Consider the following 22,733-nt stretch of genomic DNA (forward strand, 5'->3'; position numbering starts at 1 on the left):
AAGAAGACACAAATTAATAAGGGAGGGAATTATGTGTAAGATCCACAACCCCGCACCGAAGGGAGGATCTTCGTCTCCGGCTTTCCAGCGGGATAAGGAGGAACTCGGTAAATTCACTTTGGATTTCATTTTTTTACCACGAGTTGTTCGTCCCGATGATAACGTGACCTCGTCTGGAAACGAGCCGTTATCGGAACGGACAACTTTCTGTGTCCTTATCTTGCTTCGCCTCTGCTGTTTTTCGTTTTTGTGACAGGACGGCGGCGGCGAGGGCCGGGGCCGGAAGAAGTTCTCCCGGAGTAGTCCGGTTGAGTCTTCCTCGAATCGCGGCCGCAGTGTTTGTTGAGAGCCGGCGGGCAGATGCAGGATTCAGCTTGGCAGGTGGTGCGCTGGTGGTCCCCCTTTCCGGGACTGTTCTTCGAAGACGAGGACGAGGGGTGACCAGTGGAGAGACGCGTGTGAAAGGACCACCGTGAGGTGCTGTGTAGTTTTAAGGGTGTAGTTTTAAGTTTAGGTTGTAAGTTAGGGTAAGTTCTAGGTTTAAGTTTGTAGTTAATAAGTTTGTAAATTGCTCTCGACGAGAGAAATGTAACCCGGAGGTTAATAAAGAAATTTTGTATTTTGAAATCATTTATTTCATTATAATTTTAATAATAATAATATGAATATTATAAATTTATAAAAATTTACTTACAAAATATAACGTGCCTTCAAATAAATTTATATTTAGAGCAACCTATGGAAGTTCAATTGTTTGCAACATTTTTACAGCGTAGAAAATGACACAAGAATCGTCTGGTCTGACATTTAACGAAATAAAATTAGGTTAGAAAATATTTTTAATTTTTGTAGTGCATTCATCTCAGATTATTGAAATTCACATTAATAAATAATCCAAACATTATTCCAATCACAAATTATTTGCTAACTAATGGCTTTTCACCAATATACGGAAGATGATGTTTCAGCTTTCGAAATCTTTGTGAGGCATTGCCGCAAATTTTAATTAATCTTCGGGAGAAAAACACCCCAAATTCGGATGGAAAGTCGAATAAGATCGCAAAATTTCAAAAGCTCTAGAGTCAAGTAACTGTTAACATAAAGAGAACAAGTAAATGGGATGTTACACGGTTAGTTCATATTCTCCATTCGGTTTCAGTATTTATATTGAATGAAAACTGAAACTGAACATGGAACTAAACAGACAGTCTGAAAGTACCCACTTCAAGGAAATTGACAAATAGTCGTATCAATTCATTTATTTCTTTAAACCATAAAAGAGAACATAACATTAACATTGCTTGTGAACACTAATAAGAATTGTAAATTAAGTATTGCACATAACCTCACACAATAGGAGATAACAATTTTATAAATAATTTAGAGTAAGTGTTGAAAATGTGCACCCTGTTCTTGTAAACACAACCTAGTCCTTCATCTAATTGCATTAGTTACATTTTCTAAAATAATAGGATTATTATTAAATTCATTAATTTTCTGTGTTATCCTATTTCGTAGTTCTGCCAAATCATTTATGGGTGTTGTGTAAATTGAATTTTTGTTGTGTGGCCACAAGAAGAAATCACAAGGAGTGAGATCACATGATCTAGGAGGCCAGTTGTTTGGTGTATTACGGCTTATAATTCTATTGTCGTAAAATTCGACCAAAAAATCTATTGTAGCACCATCCTGCTGAAAGTAGCCATAAACTAACTAATCATCATGTAGCTGATTTAAAAATGGAGTCAAAATTTCATTTCTGTATCTTGCAGCATTGATATTTCCTAAAAAACATTGATTATTATTTAATTACTAAAACATTATTACAATTGTTACCTTAAAAAAAGATTGGACCAATAATTCTGCGTTGGCTAATAGCAGCCCGAACACCTACTTTCTGGGGGTACTGGGGTGTTTCAATGAAAAAATGTGGATTTTCTGAACTCCACATTCTTGTATTTTGAGAGTTGACATATCCACTAAGATGGAAGTAGGCTTCATCAGTGTAAAAGGTTTTATCAAGGTCAACATCTAAAGTATTCAGAAACCATTGACAATATTCTAATCTTTAGGGGAGATCAGCTGGATGTAATTCTTGAACAGATGTGAGACGGTATGGAAATAGGTGAAGATCATTTTTCACAATTGAATGACAGATACCAACAAACACACCAAATTGTTGTGATAAATGTTCAATTGAAGTGCCTGGGGCTTCTTCCATTGCTTGTCTCGCTTCCAGGTTTTCGTCCCACAGATCCATTTTCTTGGAAATTCTTTAAGGAAATGTTTAAAGTTTGTCGAAACTGCGTATATTCCACTGCAATGTCTGGGAATTCTCCAAACTCTTCCATACATAACGCAAGGGAATACTGCCAAACTCCATCGATTTTCACACAATTTCGAAATAAGACATTAACATGAAGACTTCATGTTGTGCCATTGTTCACAAAAATGTCGGAAAACAGTAAAACACTGACGTAGATTTCGTTTTAGTTCCGACAAGAACTGATTTTTTGTACGCAAGACGAGGAATAAAACGAGTAAAATCACAAACAGCTCAATCTGAAAACGGGAAAGAGAACGAATGTCAAATGTCAAAATTTTAATATGAAATTGGGACAAAACTTACTATGTAATCTGTGTAACTCCGGAGAATAATTGGTTGCCTACGAAATTATCTACACTGTTCCCAAAATTAAAACGTTGTCAACGCCTACTCTAAATATAGTTATTTTTGAAGGCACGATATGTAGTTGAACATAAATAGTAAACCTAATTAATTTATTTGAATGGCTTTCTGACATAAATATGTTATAAGTACCTACATACCAAATGCTTAAATATATATAAGACATTATAATTTTAAATAAACAACAAAAGCAAGCATATCTTTTAGATATAGCTGTTCCAAATTCACATAATATAACACAGACATATAACACAAAAATTAATAAATATTTAGAGCTCTACGTTGCTATGAGAAATCTTTGGTGTTTAGAAAAAATTTCGATTTTACCACTTGTAATTTCAGCAACGGGAATAGTAAAGCTAACCCTGTCTTGTACAATTATAACATAGATGGTCAGTTGTTAGAACGTTGTGAAAAAATTAAAGATCTTGGTGTGTATTTTGACTGTAAGTTGACATTTAATGCCCACATTGAATATATCACAAATCTTTGTTACAACCTTTTAGGATTTCTTACACGGAACACTGTTTCTTTTGATTCCAATGTTTTAAAAACTTTTTACAATGCTTTTATTCGTAGCAAGTTAGAGTATTGTTTCATTGTATGGAGTCCAACCTACCAAAAATACATTCATATGCTTGAAGCTGTTCAGAGAAAATTTCTTACAACATTGTATTATCGTCGTTATCATGAGTATTTGGCCCATGGATATTGTTATAATAATTTATTAAATGAGTTTGATTATATATCGATAAATTATCGCCGTACACTAGGTCAAATTATTTTTGTTTGTAAAATTATAAACAATACTATATCTGATGAAAATTTACTTTCATCTTTGAACTTTAATGTACCTAGACTAAACAGCAGGAGTACGCTAACATTTTACTTGCCATATGTCAATACTCGTCACTGTGCTAATGGACCCCTAGTTGAAATGTGCCGCAAAGTGAATATTTATTGCTGTAATGTTGACATTTTTTATTCCACATTAAAACAAATAAAAGATAAGGTATTAGAAAATTTGGTCAGTTTTGGGCGTGAATGAGTGATTCCTTCTTTAGTATTAGACTTTAGTTTTTTTCTCTTTTATTTCTTTTTTTGTTAATTTGTTATGACATGAGTATAATAATATACCTTTTTGAATTTCAACCACCAATTTGTTGTCTAAGTCCAAAATTTTTAAATTTTTTAAAAGAGATTGCGGTACTATTCCTGTTGCTGAAATTATAAATGGTAAAATCGAAATTTTTTCTAAACACCAAAGACTTCTCATAGCAACGGAGAGTTCTAAATATTTATTAATTTTTGTATTATATGTCTGTGTTATATTGTGTGAATTTGGAACAGCTATATCTAAAAGATATGCTTGCTTTTGTTGTTTATTTAAAATAATAATGTCTGGTCTGTTATGCTGAATATGAATGTCGGTTAAAACTGTACGATCAAAATATAATTTGCAATTGTCATTTTCCAAACAACTTTCGGGTTTATAAATATAATGTGGTTGTGTATCCTTTAATAAATTGAATTTAACTGCTAAATTCATGTGTATAATTTTTGCGAATATATCATGACGTTTTTTATATTCGCTTTGAGCCAAAACGGTGCAAGAAGAAATGATGTGTTCAATGGTTTCCCCTTCAGTTCCGCAAATCCTACATTTATCAATTATCGATTGTAAACCGCATATGTGTTTTTTATAATTATAAATACTATCCCACCTCCACCCGGCGGCACGGCAATTTTGCCGGAGTACATACACTATTACGGATATTACTATCAAGTAATAGTGCAGTGCTTATCAACATAATTACCGGCGTCTCGCCTCCGCATTTTGACTTTTTTGTGTATTAAAAAATTATTATTATTATTATTATTAATAAGATACCAATCATATAAGGATAGGATGGTGCTCTATAGCATCCAGTTTGTTCATTTAGACCTCCCAGTTCATTTATTGTTTTTAAAGTGAAATCATAATATCGAGAATTATAAATAGAAGCAAAATTCAGAATTTCTGGATTTTTTTCTTTAATCGCAAGCAAAAGTCGACCAAGAGATCTTAATTTTGATCGAATCTCCTTATGGTAATATTTGGCTCTATATTTCTTGAGTGACTTATTTCCTAATAGTAGGTATGAGTAACTTGTCTTGTCGCAAAGTGTTTGTTACTGCATCATCTCGCAGTATTGGAAAAACTTCATCACGAAGAACAGGACTTGCAATGTCAAGTAAATGCATTCTCGATTGTCGTCCTGATTGCATAATATTTCTTTCTCCCTTTCTGGAAGTCTTCATATATTTTCGAAAGTGACGCCTCAGTGTTAATTTTGAAAAAAAAAAAGATTTACAATTGTAGCAGCACTCATAATGTGAATCTGTGCGTTGTTTTCCAATTGAAACTAGAAGTTGCTTCTCGTTATTGTAAACTGGCGAACAGTTATATTCAAAAGTGCCTTTCTTTCTTAATTCTTCAATTAGTTTCAATCGGTCTGGAGATCCTTGACAGAAAATTGTTAACATAAAAAAGGTGAACTTTAGCGTCTTTACTTGCAATGGGTTTAGGGTGGGTTGCAAAGATTATAATAATGACAATTTACGACTGTGAGCACTTCATTCCTGGAGGCACAAACAATCCGCATTTTGCCGATACTCGGCATCCCTTTTTAATAACTAGCAGGTATACTAGACTAGCATGTCGGCTGGCAAAAACTGACCACTATCGTAAATCTTCATTATTATAAATTTTACAAGCTACCCTAAACCCATTGCAAGTCTCGTTCCCAAACTATACATTTTTACTTACTTTTGTCAAAAAATATAATATCTTGAACTTCAGGCTTATCCTTATGAGCAAGACACAAATGTCTAGCAAATTTAGTTGTCAACTTTTTGCAGAAAAAGCAGAAATACTGTAAGATTTCTTGAATTTGAATCAATCACGTTAGTACAGAGTGATCAACAAGAAACCAAATCAAGAGTGCTACCTCATCTTTTGTTTTATCGAAACGTATTTCTAACATGGATCAGACACTTTTATTTACTTGCTGTGCACACTGGTTTTGTTGGTTGCCTACCTCTCAAAAATCTATTATTAATTGCCTTTATAAATTTTTTGTAATTCATGAATAATAGATTTAAAAGAAAGTTATAATTAATTATTATTTTTTATTGATAACGGAAAAAACACAGTTACACAAAATTCCTTCATAAGGCACAATCTTTAGTTACATTTTAAAAATAATTATTTTTCACAATTCTTTGTTTTGTTGTTTTCTGTAAGAAAAGGGCAAAAGTTATTATTCTCTAATTTTTGGGTAATTGCGAACTTACTCGTATCTTTTCTAGCAGTGTTTAAAACATTTAAATTACTCCAAGGTCAAAAAAGAAGTTATCACAAAAACTGCTCAAAATGTTCTCCATTGTGGTCCAGACAGAATCAATGAAACTGTCAATTTGTTTAACGTAATGTGTGGGTTTTATTTCTTGCAACACACAAAGGGAAACAAATTAATATCCTTTTTAAAAATTTTCTGATAAGTGCCATACTGCCATAACACAATTTAACTTGTTGTCTTAAACGCCTTATGGAAGTTGATGGATGTTCCTTGATAATTTATTGAACATTTTGCACCATTTCTAAATTTTGAACTAAGGACTGACCTGACTTCTTCTTAATGATGGATTATGATTTGCTAAAATTAGGCACTATAATTTTAAGACATTGATAAACTTGATAACCAATACCATCAGGTTCGGACATCTGGCTTGAAATTCTTCGGTGTAAGGGGGTACAAAGTAAGGCCAGTCTTCATTTTCTTGTTTCACCCTCTTTCGAAAATAATCTAATAAAAATGCCTTCTCTTTAATGGTAAAACCCATTTTACAAATTATTCTGGGATAACTATTGCTTACAACTTCAATAAACGTCTGTAAACTTTGCCGAAATCGAAGATTTGTTTTTTAGGTTAAATCACTTAAATTGTCAACAACTACAACCTTGAATTTTGAAATGTGACATTTCAACGAAGCATCTCCGTACCAGTGGCGTCGCGTTTGGCAATAAAGATGATAATTTACTTACTCTTACAAATGTAAAATGTTGCTCTTGTTAATCTTATAAATTGTTTCCCTTATCTTGTAATAATAATAAAATGCACAATTATAATTCCAACGTCTAAAATTCATAAGGTATCATTTTTTATTAAGTAGCGTTTGAGACCATAAATTGTCTACGCCCATGTTGTGACCGCTTATGTGCATATGATTTTGCTACGACGTGACCGATAATTTGCAACGGTTGCTTTGATTTGGATTCTTGTTGATCACTCTGTATATATTTAATGAAAAATACACGAGTGTTTTCTTTTTTTTTCAGTGAAAACAGCGAGTGGTTATTTTTCAGTGATTATTTCCTGATAAACGGACACACTCCTGCTTTTATTGATAAATATTCTAACAACTCGTCTCAAATTTTGACATTTTGAGGTTGTTTTTTTTAGCATCCACCTAAATTTTATCTGCGAAATAATCGGAACCATAACATCTTAAGGTTCTCGTGTGGCACCCACGAATTCAGCTGGCGCTGCTTATCCTTCAAACGGAACTCCCAGACAAAACAAGGAAGACGTTGGGATTTCTTACAGATTACTTACTACATTAGCTGGCCATACACGAGCGGAAATTTTGACAGGTCATTGATTGAATAGGGGCCAGTTTACAGAAGTGAAGTTAAGTTAATCGTAATCAAATGCGAGATTAACTGAACACGTGATCAGATAGAACCAATAGAAGTTTCGGATTCATGGGTTAATTGCGCATTAAAATTTAATTCGGATGTCAACTCATGTTGGAATATAATGAGAAAAATAATTAGGTAAAAAAATCCATACCTACCCCTTAGATTTGAAGATACGGGGCTCAAAAGGTGCAGCTTTGATCTCATTTATATTAAATATTAAAAAAGATTTTATTTATTTATTTATTTATTTATTTATTTATTTATTTATTTATTTATTTATTTATTTATTTATTTATTTATTTGTCTTTTACTAGCCAGTGGCATAATAATTCTGAGCGATTGTGATTATGTTTGAAAATATTTTCTTCATTTTTTCCAGCATTAGTAATTTAATGTCCGTTTCACCTCAAATAACGTATGACAACATGGCTTTGATTTTTCTCTCATTTCCGTAGATACAACAAAAATGAAATGAAAAATTTGCAGATTATTGGGATACATACTTACAGGGTGTTTTCGAAGTTGAGGGGTTCCTTGTAACACGAGATACTATACATTATTCTTAAGAATTTTAGCCTAAATCTTCTTAGTAAAATGTTTGTATTAAGGGAGATAATTGATTGTATATTTTTATTGTTTTCTAAAATTTTGAGTCCGGTCCTGTCTATTTCTCCGCTGTCCTAGATTTAATAACTGACATGGCCCAGGATGGTGTCTTTCTGGAAATCGCTCTGCGTACTCTCTGAACGCCGCAGCTGCATTCTGATAACGTGATAACATTGCCCATGCATTAGCAACATATCTGTGAGCTCATTATTTTCGTAATGATAAAGCCATTCCGACTAATTAGATGACAACTCTGACAGTATTTTTGATTAACGTCCATGCTCATTTGATTTTTTTTTGTCAATTCTAATTTCTAACAAATCAGCGCAAATTTGAGCAGGACCGGTTTAAAAAATTTCAAAAAATTAACTTATTGTATCTTCATTGCCGTACACATTTTACTAAGGTGACTTTGGCTAAAACTCTTTAGAACAACGTATACTATCACAGGTTAAAAGGAACACCTCAACTTCGAAAACACCCTGTAGAATGTTTTTAAATGTTGCCACATTTAGGGTAACAAATAGGTCCATATCTTCTACAAAAAAGAAGATTGATTTTAAACATTTTTATCAGATATTTTAATGACTTCTTAAAAAAGTACTGCTAAGCTCTTCCGTGAATTTTGGGGCACCCAGTATACTGGCCCATAGCCTTCTTATTTGTGAACTTAACAGAAGTATAGGTACATAGTATAGGTACTATTGGTAGCCTGGACAATTCAGTTTGCGGATTTTAAATTTGATTTTAATGGATATAAGCATAGATTCTGTATTGATTTTAAAAAAATAGGAGCTTTTTAAAAAATGAACTGCTAATCAAATGGAAGAAGTTAATAATACGGTATGATCAAGAATGACTGAGTCTGTTGGTAACAATAAAATTTGACCAATTTGAAAATCACAATCAAAGGTACCAGTACTTTTCAAATATTTCATTGCCAACAGACGCTGTAAGTTATCTTAGAAATTCCAAATGAAAAGCCATTAAAAAAAAATCTACTATAGTGTCTCTTTAAAGACACTATTCTGGGACACATGAATATGAATAAAAATATTTCAAAATAAAATGCCAATTTTGAAAGCAATAAAGCAGTTCTAGTTCTTGTTATATTGGAGGACAAAAATTTCTGAACAGCAAATTTCTGACATTTAAAAAATATCAATATAAATGACACTTTATTGTCATATCGTTTGTCAACTGAATTTGAATGTTTGCAATTTGACATACCTACCTATATTTTTTACGCGTCAATTGCTGGTTCAATACTAGCAGTATCCGCCCAGAGAGTCTTTCGGGCAAATTTCAATGAAAAAAGCAAAAATAGAAATTTTGGATAGTTGATCTGATGTCAGGGGAATGACACGTTGTTCAGAATTTATTGTCCGCCATAGTAAGGACTGTTGGTTGCAAAAAAACCGGGAACTATGTTAACGCGAATTATGGTCAAAATTCAATAACATTTATAAAAAATATTTAAATTTTGATAGGTATTGTCAAGTAGACAATTAATTGACAAATCGACAAAAGCAAATTTACATTAGGTAAATTTTCAATTCCCGTTTTTTTTTGCATACCAACTGTAGGTCTGATTTTTGTCCAAAATAAACTTTCATTCAAATACCTTTCACATTCTGCTACACCATTAGTAAGTAAGTAGTCACATCATAAATAATAAAACAAATTTGTTACGTTATTTATTTTTCCTGATGGGGAAATTTTCCCAAAATAACGATTTAACAGACTTCGGGTCGAGATGCACTGGAGACTCTGCTCGAGAGTACAACCTAAATGTGGAAATGGGTGGGGATAATTGGAAGAAAGTAAACTCTGAGTGGTTGAGGCCTTGACGGTTCACCACATAACCGAGGTCGCGGAGCTCTGGCTGACAGAACTCGCACTTGGATTCCCTCAAGGTCAGACCCGCCTTCGACAACCTTTCGAAGACCTGCTCCAGGATGCGTAAATGTGACTCGAAATCGGGGGTACTGATGACTATGTCGTCAAGGTACGCGAACACGTAGGGCTCGAGGTCGGGGGTGAACAGCCTATCTACTAGGGCCTGGAAGATACCGGCGGCCGAATGCATTCCGAACGGCATTCGCTTGAACTGGAACTATCCGCGTCCTGCTATCGAAAAGGCCGTCAAGGGCCTTCTCCAGGGGGATCTCCCAGTACGCGCTTCGAATGTCCCAGTTAGACAAATACTTTGCGTTCCCCTAGTTCTCAAGTATATGGGAGACGTTGGGGAGAGGATAACACACCTTCTTCGACCGGGCGTTCACTCCGCGGAAGTCGATAACAAATCGGTACTAACCGTCCTTCTTCGGCACCATGAGGTAAGGCGAGTTCCACTCCGACTCGGCCCTCTCGATGACATCCTGCCTCAACATTTCGTCGACCTCCTTGTCGATGAGGCGCTGAATAAAAGGGCTGACGCGGTAGTTTCGAGCCCGTAACTGTTTCGCGTCCTCTAACAGCGTGATCCTGTGCGAAACTAAATCGGTACACCCCAGTGGCGAGTCCTTCGTCCCGTCAAAGTAACGCTCCACGCATTTCTCTAATCTCGATCTCTGATCTGCGGAGAGATCGTCCTTCGTAATTATGTTGCCGACCTGTGGCCGGTTGCCAGCATCGATCGGGGGGTCTGCGAATTCCCAAGTTAGTTGTCGCAAATTCGGTACGATACCCATCCCGGTCCAGAAATCGATCCCCAAGATCATTTCGTGCCGGACCTCTGGCACCACCAACACCTCGAAAACGCCCACCCTACCTTCTAACGTCACCGGAACGTTCACGGCACCTATGCAGGCAGTTTCCGAAGCGGCCGCGAGGGTACAGCACTCTACCTCTGTAGGGTGCATCTCAAAACCTAACGCCTTTAATTTGCGCCACCCAGCCAGTCCGACGAACACCCGGCTGGCCCCCGAATCCAGCAGCGCTAGTGATGTCCTCCTCGTCCGTTTCCCGCTTCTTGTTTGCAATCGGGGCAGTTATGCTTCATGTAACCCGATTTGCAGCAACCCCAACATTTTACGTCCCGTCTGGATGGGCAATCCCGGATCTCATGTCCCGCCTGTTTGCAACGATGACAAAAGGGGTCCTTAGAAGAAGGGGGGGTCGTGTCCTTCGACGCGGTTGTCGTCTTTTCCCACAGCCGATCGCGGCCATTTTTTCCGTGAAAGGTAACAGTGTCGGCAGGTAACCTTCCAGCTCTTTGAAACGCGCCAAGAACATCCCAACGGACTGTCCCTCCGTTTGCCGGTACTTCAGCAGATTTTCGCGCGCGGTCTCTGAATAACCTATGGGCAGGAATTCCTCTTTTAGAAATTCACAAAGGTCGGCCCAGCTCGATACTCGGCTCTCGATTATCCGATACCAAACCAGAGCCTCACCCCTGAACAACATCTTCGCGTGTCGCAACAGGTCGTCTTGCGGTAAATCGTGTGAAGCGCACTTCTCGCTAACCTCCACTAGAAAATCGAAAACAGACAGTTCATCCTTCCGGTCTCCCTGGAACGCGATGCCCCAGTTCCCGATCACTTGAGTCCAGTTGTGATTGCTCCGGCTCGGTCCGGGACCGCAAATCGGTTCGACTAGCGGCGTCGAAGCAATCGCCGGAATTAGCGACGGTTCCGAACGCGTGGACACATTCGCCGCTTCATTGAAAAATTTGGCTCGCGATTTGAACCCGGCGATAACCCTGTCCAGGTCGGCACAGAGCCTCCCCTTGACTTCCATCTGAGCCCCCGGCTCTACCGTAAGACGGCCAAGGCGTCCCTTCAAGTGAGCCAACTTCGTAGCCGCGGTTCGTAGGATGGTCTCGTCTAGTACTCTGGTGAATAGCGTACGGATCTCATCGAGAATTTCCCTACACCCTACACCCCCGTATCGAACAAGATACCATCCCGTTCCATCGATAGGAAAACCTTTAGATTGAAGGCCAGCTTCTCGACGGGATCCGCGTCGGATACCACCGTGCCTCGTACGGTTAACTCGTGAACGAGCCCCTCACGCGACAAACACTCGGGCGTGATTTCGATTTCCATTTTTAAATCGACCCAAAAAAAAAAATCCGAACGACCGAGGAAATTGGCGAAACTTTGAGACTCACCACCTCTCGTCAAGTGTGTCGATGGTAATGAGGGGATGACGGATCTGGAGTTCGCTCCGCTTTCAGGAATCCTCCGTAACACCTAGTCCTTCCACGAGCTCCTCGAAAAAAACTCAAACGCTACTGGCACGCCTCACCTCGCAACTCCTTCGTCACTAACTTAATAAAATATGATGATATCAGACAGTACAGTACAAGAACGCGCCTAGCTTGCTTTCTCCTGCCCTCCGGGCGAACCACCCACCGTCTCAAGGTGTAGCTCTCGAACCAGCGACCCTCGACAACCGAAGTCAAAACAATCCCGGTTGAGCCCCCATGTTACGTTATTTATTTTCCCTGATGGGGAAATTTTCCCAAAATAACGATTTAACAGACTTCTGGTCGAGATGCACTGGAGACTGCTCGAGAGTACAACCTAAATGTGGGGGTGGGTGGTGATAATCGGAAGAAAGTAAACTCCGAGTGGTTTAAACGAAATGAATATATTTTCACTCAGTTCAGCACACGTACAAATCTGATTATTTGACAACAAAAACGTTTCTCACACTCAATAATTATGCACAAAAACGAAGGGTTGTGCCCTCGCCGCGACAAAAACAAAAAAGGAAAAACTCTCGAAAAATAAATTGATTTCAAAAACTAAATAACAAAAAATGGGGAGAGCCGAACGTGAAGCCCGATATCGTCCTCGACGCTAGTCTTCTACGCCGCCCACGATCGTCGGGGGCGTTCCCTCGGGCCTCACCTCGTTTCCCAAAAAAAAAAAACTTCGAAACAGAAAAGGAAATCGGACGGCGGACGAGGACACACACTGTCTTTTATAGTTTCGCCCCTCTCAATTCGGATTATTATTATTTTTGGCGGAAAACGTCGTGCGCACGGAGATCGAAACACTGACAAAACTTGCATTTTTTTTAAATGTAACAGTACCTGTTCTTTTTACTCCAGAATTTCCCACGGTAAATTTCTCAAAAGCTGTAACTTCAGGATTTCCCTTGGTAAAATTCCCGAAAGCTGCAACTTCAGTATTTCTCTCACTAAAATTCTCGAAAGCTGCAGCTTCAGGATTTCTCTCGGTACAATTCTCGGAAGCTGTAAGTTCAAGATTTCTCTCATTAAAATTCTTGGAAGCAGCAACTTCAGGATCTCTCTGTGCAATTCTGGAAAATTGTAACTTCAGGATTTCCCTCTGTAAAATTCTCGGAAGCTGTAAGTTCAAGGTTACCCACCGTAACATAATCTAAAGCTGGAAGTGCATTTACATAAGAAAACATGTAATTCAAAATTTATGTTATGTAGTGCATTTCTTTAACTATTGCCTTAGGGAATTGCTTGGTAAAATTTATACCCCCTGTTAACTTTTGTTCTGATGAAAATATTCAAACAATTTTTGGAACAAATTTGGAAGATTTTTTAAACTACCGGATAGATTACAATTCAATATCTTAAACTGTCAGAAAAGTTGTGAAAAAAATATTTTAGTAAAAGTGTTTATTTTTCACTTTAGTATAATTGCATGATAACTCCTAACTAGGATACGAAGTACGTAAACATGTCCATAACAACCGGGGAATAATAACAGGGCGTAATAAGAATAAGCGGGCGTAATGAATTCATAACGCCCTCATCAATTCATAATTGCAAAGATGCCAATTTTTTTTTTAAAGAACACGTATAGTGAAAAATAAAATCTTGTATGCACCAGGGCGTCACCGAATGATTACGCCCATCGAACGATATCCATCTCTCGGGCTAAAGCCCTCGAGCTGGATTCATCGTTCTCCGGACGTAATCATCGTTGTAACGCCCTTGGCGCATAATAGTTATTTAAGATATAAGTGTAAAAAGTTATTCTTTATTGCACGAACGGGTTTAAAATACGACCGAGGTACGAGGGAGTATTTTAAAAGATGTGAGTGCAACAAAGGAATTTTTTGCACGTATGTCTTACAACATTTTATCTACGATCGTGAGATCATCACACCGGTTTCAACATAAATTTGTATAAAATAATTATCATTGGTTCAATATTTCATGAATAACCAAAGTCGTTTGAGAACCACATCGTTTAGCAACATACTTATAAACAATGTTTCCAACAAATTGTATTGTTGTATTCTGACAGTTCTGTGCCATAAAAGCGAAAAATTCCGTCAGTTTCTCTAAACGTCAACTTTGACAACGATTTTTAGTGCAAAAAGTGCCTACTTTTTACGCGATCGTAGATAAATAGCTATTTCTTGCCACTATCATTTTTAGCAGGCGGAAATATTAGTAGACTTTTGTCACTTTCATTTGAAAAATTAATAGCGAGATCTGCTTGAGGCTATGATTAAAATAAATAATAAGTAAATTATAATTTCAGCAACGGGAATAGTACCGCAATCTCTTTTTTAAAATTTAAAAACTCTGGATTTAGGGAACACATTGGAATAGTTTATTTTTTAATGCTGTAGAAAAAGTCAGACAACCCAATATACAGTCATCAAGGCTGCCTAGATACCATAAATTCATTTATAATTCATATGGATCCACGATGCCGCTAAAAATTATGTTTGTCAAAATCTCCGTCAGTCTGACAAGGTTTTGACATTCAATAAAAAAATTTAATTGAAATGAGAAAACGTGTTTAATAATGTGGTTAATATAGAATTCATGAACAAAAAAGCAGTAAGTTGGTAAATTAACGATAACTCAGACATATTATGGATTTAAAAAATCAACTCTCATCTTCGAATTCTTCCGGTTAATCCGAATCGTCATCATAGACATGTTTGTAAATGTTCAAAATCATGTTTTTTCGAATACGGATAAGGGAGACTTACTTTTTCGTTGAACAGAATTTGTTCTGTGCAGCCCATCGATAATCAAGTATAAAAACCCTTGACCAAACTAGCCTTTAAATTAATACCTAATTGACAGTGACACGAATTGAGATTAATGCATTTATTGTGGCATATGGCATCATGGACTGAAGTAATTTACAAAATTGAAATAGGAATCTAGTGAACTATTGAAAGTGTATATTTGGCTGCCTGACTTTTTATACAGCATTAAAAAATTATAGTTGAAATTCAAAATTCAAAATTCAAAATCCGAATTGCGGACCAAATCTCCAGGTAAAGTTAATACCACAACCAAATTGCGGACCGCACAAGGGATTAAGCTTTCCAGGTGTAAGTGAGGTCGGGTGCCGTGGGCAGGTAAAATTTGGTAATAAGAAGATGTCGAGAATATTATTAGATTATCAAGGAACAACAACAGTTCCTCTGTAAAGTAAATAGTAGTTTATTTGACGAGTTCTTGTGTAAATTGGGGTTTTTGGCACGAGTGGGTCAGTTTAAAACGTTAATGAAATGAGCGTTTTAAAGGCCCACGAGTGCCAAAAAAGCCCAATTTACACGAGAACGAGTTGAATACAACGTTTTTTTTTCGACCAGCCCCTTAAAGGCTCCAAATCGCTTAAAATCTTTAAAATTAGCTTGACGTTTTGTTTTGACAAGTGGTGACATTTATCAAAATCGGTTCACATAGGAGAAAATTCTCAAATTCTGACACTGTCGAACAAAAAAAGCTATTTGCGAACAGTTGTACTGTTATTTATTTACAAACAGAATTAGAAAATCGGTACATGAGACAAATAATATGTAGTTATTTATGCAACGAGGTTCTGTGTAAATTGGGTTTTTCTAATTGCCCGAGAGGCCAGATTGAAATACGAGCGCAGCGAGGATTTTAAGGCCTCGAGGGCGATTAGAAAAGCCCAATTTGCACAGAAACGAGTTGCATACAAACTTTTATTGTTTGAAACGACGCTCCAAAGCTTCCAAATCTATTTAATTTTAATTTTGCGTTTGCTTTTGACAGTTTTGACAAATTTTTCGAGAAATGTCACTTTGAATGTGTTGTCTAGGGCAACGGTTGGTTATCTGCTATTTTTTGCTTTAGAGCAGTTAGGAGGCAGTTTACAAAGGAGAAAAATGAGAATTTATGACAGTTGAAAGCAATAAACATAATTATTAGTAGTACTTATGTGCAATTTAAATAAAACGTTTTAAAAATTCAAAGTGCCCAATTACATTATTGTTATATTCCTGAATTTTATTGTTTAGAATATCATGTCTACGACAGACATCTTTATTTTTTATTTTTTCCCTTCATGTAAACTGTTTAATTTAATATAAGATTCCGTTTGCATTATTTTTAATATTTCAATATATTGAAAAATCGGTAATTGAAACGGGAGTGAAAACTTTCACAAGCATTCGTTGTGAGTTCAGTAGATGCACTTGCTTCAGCCTATATCACTGGAGGGAATCTAGCGTCTTCACTAATAAAATTGTCATTGAAGTAGTCAGCTAATTTTTCAAATTTTTGACCATGTGATTGGACAGAGGATATGTCAAACGCAAAAGTGTTCTCCAACTTCCTGTGGATCCAAAAAAGGTAAACCAAAGAAATATCGCATCCATTTTCCTTCTGGGTTTTCTCTATAAATACGAAAAATGAACCCTGATAATGCTTAAGATTTATCTGGGGGTTGATGGGTGAGGGGAGGTAATTACAGTCAACCTACCTGTACCGTTCCCGGAATTGACTTATGGCTTGGTCGGTAATTTGGTGGTAGGATTAAAATTCCTTGGAGCCGGTGGGTTTACAAATTACCTTCCTAGTCCGCAATTCGATGCCGCCCTATTATACTCATGTCATATCGTGAGGAAATTCCTTAACATTGACACAGAGGGAAATAAATAATGAATTAAAATATAAAATCTAATTTTTTTTCCCATTTCGCCTACTACGTTTTTTGTCAAATTATTTGAGTTCATTAATTTCAACTTTGAAATGTAAAATTACTCAAATAAAACTGCTTTGCGTTGTTCAAACAGTATGTCTTATTAATAATTTATTACTAAAATAAAAATTATCACCAAATCTGCAGTGGATCGCTATGACAACAGTTAAAAAAACGCACTCTATACTAACCCACATAAGGTAAATTACGGTTTTCTTTTCTTTTATGTCTACTAAAATTTTTTCATTATCTAAAAAAATAGGTATATTTATATATTTCACAAACACTAGGTACGAGCAAGATACCATTAGTAGCTAGTATATTGACATGGATTTTGCCTTCATTTCTCTTGAAATAATATCTTGTCTCGTCTAACTGTAGATATTGCCTTTGAAACACATCGTACCCGTCTGGCAACTTAATTAATACAAACATTCTGGACGTTCTGAAAATTTACACATGTAAAATATGCAGTGAGAGACAAAATGTAAACATTTGTTAAAATTAGATAAAAGAATCCAAAGTCTGAACAAGTCAATTTTTATTTGTCAGAACAAATTTTGACAATAAGGTTGGCTCGTCAACAGACTCAACAGCATGATAAATTCATTAACTTCGTAAAGTATTAATTTTAATAAATCTCGAAAGGTATAGCGATTTTAATTATTAGAGAACATATTTTACAACCATTTTCATGTTGTTATGTCATTTGTAATTAAATATATTTTTATTATATTTTTTATAAATGACAACCGATATTTTTATTGTTGATTTTGTTCAACGGTAGGTATATTTTCGTCATGTTGTATGTAAAAAAATGTAAACGTGTCTTAAATCCCAAAATATTATTAAAAGTTACCAATTTAATTAATTTTTATTATCATTATTATAAGTTAATTTGGTCGCTTAGGCTGAGCCTAGAAGCGACACAAAAGTGTAAATAAAAATGTTCATCTGTCCCGAACTTAACCGTAACTGATAAAATAATACTTAGTAGTAAAAAGGACGGAGCCCTAATTTCCCGACTCGGCACCCCCCACTTATCGTCACGTGTCAGGTCGGGTTTTGTGATCAGGTATTGCGGCGGCCCCAGATATCGGGTTCAAACGTGCAAAATAATAGTTATTTTCGATATAAGGACGCTGTCACATCATTTTTCAAGTCAGGTCAGGTCAGGTGTAGTCGGCGTTTAAATTTTCAATTAGGAAATTAGGGCTTCGTGTAAAAAGGTAATGTGAATAAAGAAGAACCTGTCACGTGACCATTGCTGCGCGTTGAAGTGGAAGGGGCACCGAGTGCAATACCGTAGCAAACTGTTTTTTCCCAGCTGTTTGGCGATATACACTGAGCGGCAAAAGTATGGAATAAATTCAGTAAAAATTAAACAAATTTTTTTTCAAAAAAATCTTTGGACAGGTCAATTTTAGTTTATAAAAATACATATTTTAATACAAAATTCCAAACAGTCATTTGTTTTCGAGTTATGACGTCATCGATAGTTTTTTTTAAATGGAAACCCCCTATTTTTTTTTATTCTCACGGCAATTTTAATTGTCTAAACGCCAGTATAAACATTTTGTTACCTTACATAAGGAAATTTTTGAGAAAAAAAAATACACTTGGAAAAAATAAATTTTATAACGAACAAAAACAAGTCAAAAACTGTGTTAGTAAGTACTTAAAATTAGGGAATTAAATGTTCGAATTGCCATCCCTCAGCTTGTTGACAATAAGCAAGTTTATGGAGAAATTCCTCCTGCTTTAGTTTTATCTAGTTTTATTCCCGCACACAATCAAAATAAAAATTTCTATACGTTGTGTTTCTGTTAAATGAGGCATTTTCGAAAACGTTTTGTAAAACAAATAACACATACGAATGAAATTGACAGTAACATTTGAATGTTTGATTTACGTAATTGATTTTTTGACTTGTTTTTTTCGTTATAAAATTTAATTTTTCCAACTTTATTTTTTTTTTCTCAAAAATTTCGTTATGTAAGATAACAAAAATTTTATATTGTCATTTAGACAATTAAAAGGGTTATCATAATAAAAAAAATAGGGGGTTTCGATTTAAAAAAACTATCGATGACGTCATAACTCGAAACAAATGACTGGTTGGAATTTTCTTTGGTAGTAAAACATGTATTTTTATGAATTAAAATTGACCTGTGCAAAGATTTTTTTGAAAAAGATTTTGTTTAATTTTTAAGGAATTTATTCCAAACTTTTACCGCTCACTGTAGATTGATTTATGTGAGAATCGCCCTCAAATGTCACATGATTTATATTGACAAATCACAACTCTGAATTGTTTGAATAGCAACCAATCACGATTTTATTAAGCGGAAATTTTCCCTAGGGAAAATTTCCGATATAATTGACCTAGGGAAAAAATTTTTCGGGCGATTCTCTTCCGAATATACCTCGGGACAGATATATATCGCCAGAAATTTTTTCTTGCAGTCCAACACTCGTGTTTGTCGCTCAAAATTACCCTCGGGCTGGCGCCCTCGTGTAATTTTCTTGCTACAAACACTCGTGTATGAGGACTGCTCGAAAAAATTTCCGGCAAGATATCTGTCCCTTGGTATATTATATATGATAATAAACTAGGCAAAAATGAATAGGGAATTCCACAATTTTTCTTGGAAAGCAAAATAATTGCCCCAATCCTCCCACGTATTCTTAAACACAAAATAAATTTAAAATGTTACAAGTACTTGAAACATTACATTTAATGTGTAGATTAATATATTTGTAACACATTTCATTACAAATTTTAGACGGTATTTTTAAAAAATTCAAAAAAGGAAAAATTCCCTATTCATTTTTGCCTAGTTTATTTATTGATACTAAAAACTGTTGAATACATTTTAATAGTTTGCATGCGTCATTTTAACAGACATTATTAGACATAACAATATCTATTTCACAACCTGCTAGTTGAAATTAAATGACGCTACACCTGCGCAAATGCGCACCTGGCTCGCCACCTCCCACTGCAGAAAGAAATGGACTGGTCCGCCCAAGTCTGACCAAATTTCGTCTCTTACGCATATCACGTGACAGGTTCTTCTGTATTCAAATTACGTTACATGTTTACACAGAAGATCCTTCGTAGCCCTGTGATTTAGGTTTTCTCTTGCAATAGAATTGACGAAACTTCGGAAGAATGCTGTTTAATTCATATGTATTTGATAAGAATTTGCTCCAAAGAATCTCGTTACCCCATCTGTTTAAGGAAAATTAACCACATGGATCTTAGAGCATAAACACAACTGGATGTTAACATAACCCCAATTCATGTTTTGTTTTTTTTTAGAAAAATTTCAATTTTAACATCGGACCCCATGTTGTAGCGCCACTTTTAACATCGGGCCCCAGGTTGTGGAGTTACTTTTAACAGTGTTTGGTTGTTGTAAATAGTTTATTTACATTAAGGTAAACAAAGTTAACAAGGTAGAGCGTGAGACTCTTGAGGGAGCTCGGATGATTAAGTTAATAACAATGAATATAATGAATATAATCCATGCGCGCATCCCTTTTATAGCCTGACTGGGGATCGTCCGGCACGCTCCGACGGCGCGCAGCTGGTAATGATGGTAGGGGCCCAGCGATTTGATCCTCGCTGGCGACGGTAGCGCTTCGAAAGGGGTAGTACGGGGCGCTTTGATACTACCTCCGTGATTTATGCTACACAATGAAATTACTAAATAAAATAGGCAAATATTAAATTAGTCTAACTATCAATTGAGGGGTCTCTATTTGAGAGGTCATTCGAACCCTCAATGTACAATGTAAATTTATGACTTTGTAGCTGGGGCAAGTTAACCTAATATGCAAAAGATGTAACAGGCACAAAGAGTAATTAATTAATTATATTTATTGATCTATGAGGACGTATATGGTTTGTAAAGAATTACTTACCTGAGAAGATCGACCGGAATAATAAACAATTAAATTCACTATCTCACTTACTATGACACTATGCAATAATTAATCTTCGCGACTCTCCTCTGCAGATCGCAGAACCTGTTTACTGTATTCCCGCCCAGGTCCAAGGTACGAGTATGTTTCGCACCTTCGCACAGTGGGAAAAATCGCCGAAAAGCCGGCGCCGGCCAAAAGTTGAGAAATCGAAGTCCGAATTGACGACTTTTTCGCACTTAAATGATTCCGTATTACGATACACTTATTTAATTTAATCAGGACTTTAATTACCATGATGACGAATTCATCTCTGTTTACCTGGTTATAATTGCATAAATTTATATACCTATCGTTTTATACTTACTTTAATCACGAATTAAGTATTATCAATTTTAATATTGATCTCCCCGAAGTCATCGATCATGTCCCCAAACTGTAGATTGGATTCTAACCTCAATAAAATAAACACGAGGAAATGTGAATAATTAGCGTCGTTTTGGGGCAGTTCCTTCTATGATGCACGACACGGCGTCAGTGCCAATGATTCGACATGCGTTCAGAAGTGCAGTCATTTCGTAGAAATATTTGAGGTAATTCTGGTCAGGAATTAAAGAAAACCTCAAAAAAAGACAGGTGAACATCCAATGTTTACAAAGTTTGTTTAACATTGACCATCTTAGACTCAGATGGTTAAATAATGTCATCAGCTAAATTATCCAGCCAAAATTACACCGTTTGCATTTGATTCGTAACTTTGCTAAATGTAAACTTTGGTATAAATTAGTTCCTAATGTTCCCGTAGCCAGTGACTTTGAGGACTGTCCTCGAAATATAACCAATATCCACTAGGGGATTAACGCTTAAACATTTTTTGGAATTTTACCCGTTCGCTATATGCGAACGAAACTTGATAATGAGGAGGAATTTAAGATGCTGGAAAAAGTGGTGAAACGATATAAGTTCAATTTAGTGGATGAGGAACTTGAAGAAATGCATCGTCTCCAAACCACCACGAAAAAACTTTACTTAGAGGAACCCTCGCAAATGAGTGGTGAGGATGATGATGATGTAATTCTTGCGTCGTTTAACCTCGAAATGTTCAAGTTCCACCACGAAATTCCGATTCGGCGTTAGTTTGCTGTGATCCTTCATACTTGCGTGCGAAAAAACGTATTTAGAGGAAAGTTAGTGTCTTGGAACCTCGAATTCTGTAATTCTTGCGACGTTTCACTTCGAAATGTTCAAGTTCCACGACGAAATTCCGATTCGCACTTAGTTTGCTGTGATCCTTCTCACTTGCCTTCGTAAAAACGTATTTAGAGGAAAGTAAGCGTCTTAGAACCTCGAATTCTGTAATTCTTGCGTCGTTTTACTCCTAAACGTTCAAATTTCACGACGAAATTCCGATTCGGCGTTAGTTTGCTGTGATCCTTCACACTTGCGTGCGTAAAAAACGTATTTAGAGGCAAGTTAGCGTCTTAGAACCTCGAATTCTGTAATTCTTGTGTCGTTTTACATCGAAATGTTCAAGTTCCACGACGAAATTCCGATTCGCACTTAGTTTGCTGTGATCCTTCAAACTTGCGAGCGTAAAAACCAATTTAGAGGAAAGTTAGCGTCTTAGAACCTCGAATTCTGTAATTCTTGTGTCGTTTTACATCGAAATGTTCAAGTTCCACGACGAAATTCCGATTCGGCGTTAGTTTGTTGTGATCCTTCACACTTGCGGCCATAAAAACGTATTTAGAGGAAAGTTAGCGTCTTAGAACCTCGAATTCTGTAATTCTTGCGTCGTTTTACACCGAAATGTTCAAGTTTCACGACGAAATTCCGATTCGCACTTAGTTTGCTG

General features: G+C 36.1%; 2 long non-coding RNA genes across 2 annotated transcripts; both read right to left on the reverse strand.

Annotated features, from left to right (window-relative positions):
• Positions 1–1,243: 1,243 nt before the first annotated feature.
• On the reverse strand, positions 1,244–2,743 carry LOC138126050 (uncharacterized). Its single transcript, XR_011157584.1, has 2 exons — positions 1,837–2,743; positions 1,244–1,784 (listed from the first exon to the last, which is right to left on the reverse strand). It is a non-coding gene; the product is annotated as an uncharacterized lncRNA (long non-coding RNA).
• Positions 2,744–5,846: 3,103 nt separating this feature from the next.
• On the reverse strand, positions 5,847–6,135 carry LOC138126687 (uncharacterized). Its single transcript, XR_011157924.1, has 2 exons — positions 6,026–6,135; positions 5,847–5,968 (listed from the first exon to the last, which is right to left on the reverse strand). It is a non-coding gene; the product is annotated as an uncharacterized lncRNA (long non-coding RNA).
• Positions 6,136–22,733: the final 16,598 nt, after the last annotated feature.

This window comes from Tenebrio molitor, chromosome 3 (genome assembly GCF_963966145.1).
Source record: "Tenebrio molitor chromosome 3, icTenMoli1.1, whole genome shotgun sequence".
In the NCBI taxonomy this organism is placed as follows: domain Eukaryota; kingdom Metazoa; phylum Arthropoda; class Insecta; order Coleoptera; family Tenebrionidae; genus Tenebrio; species Tenebrio molitor.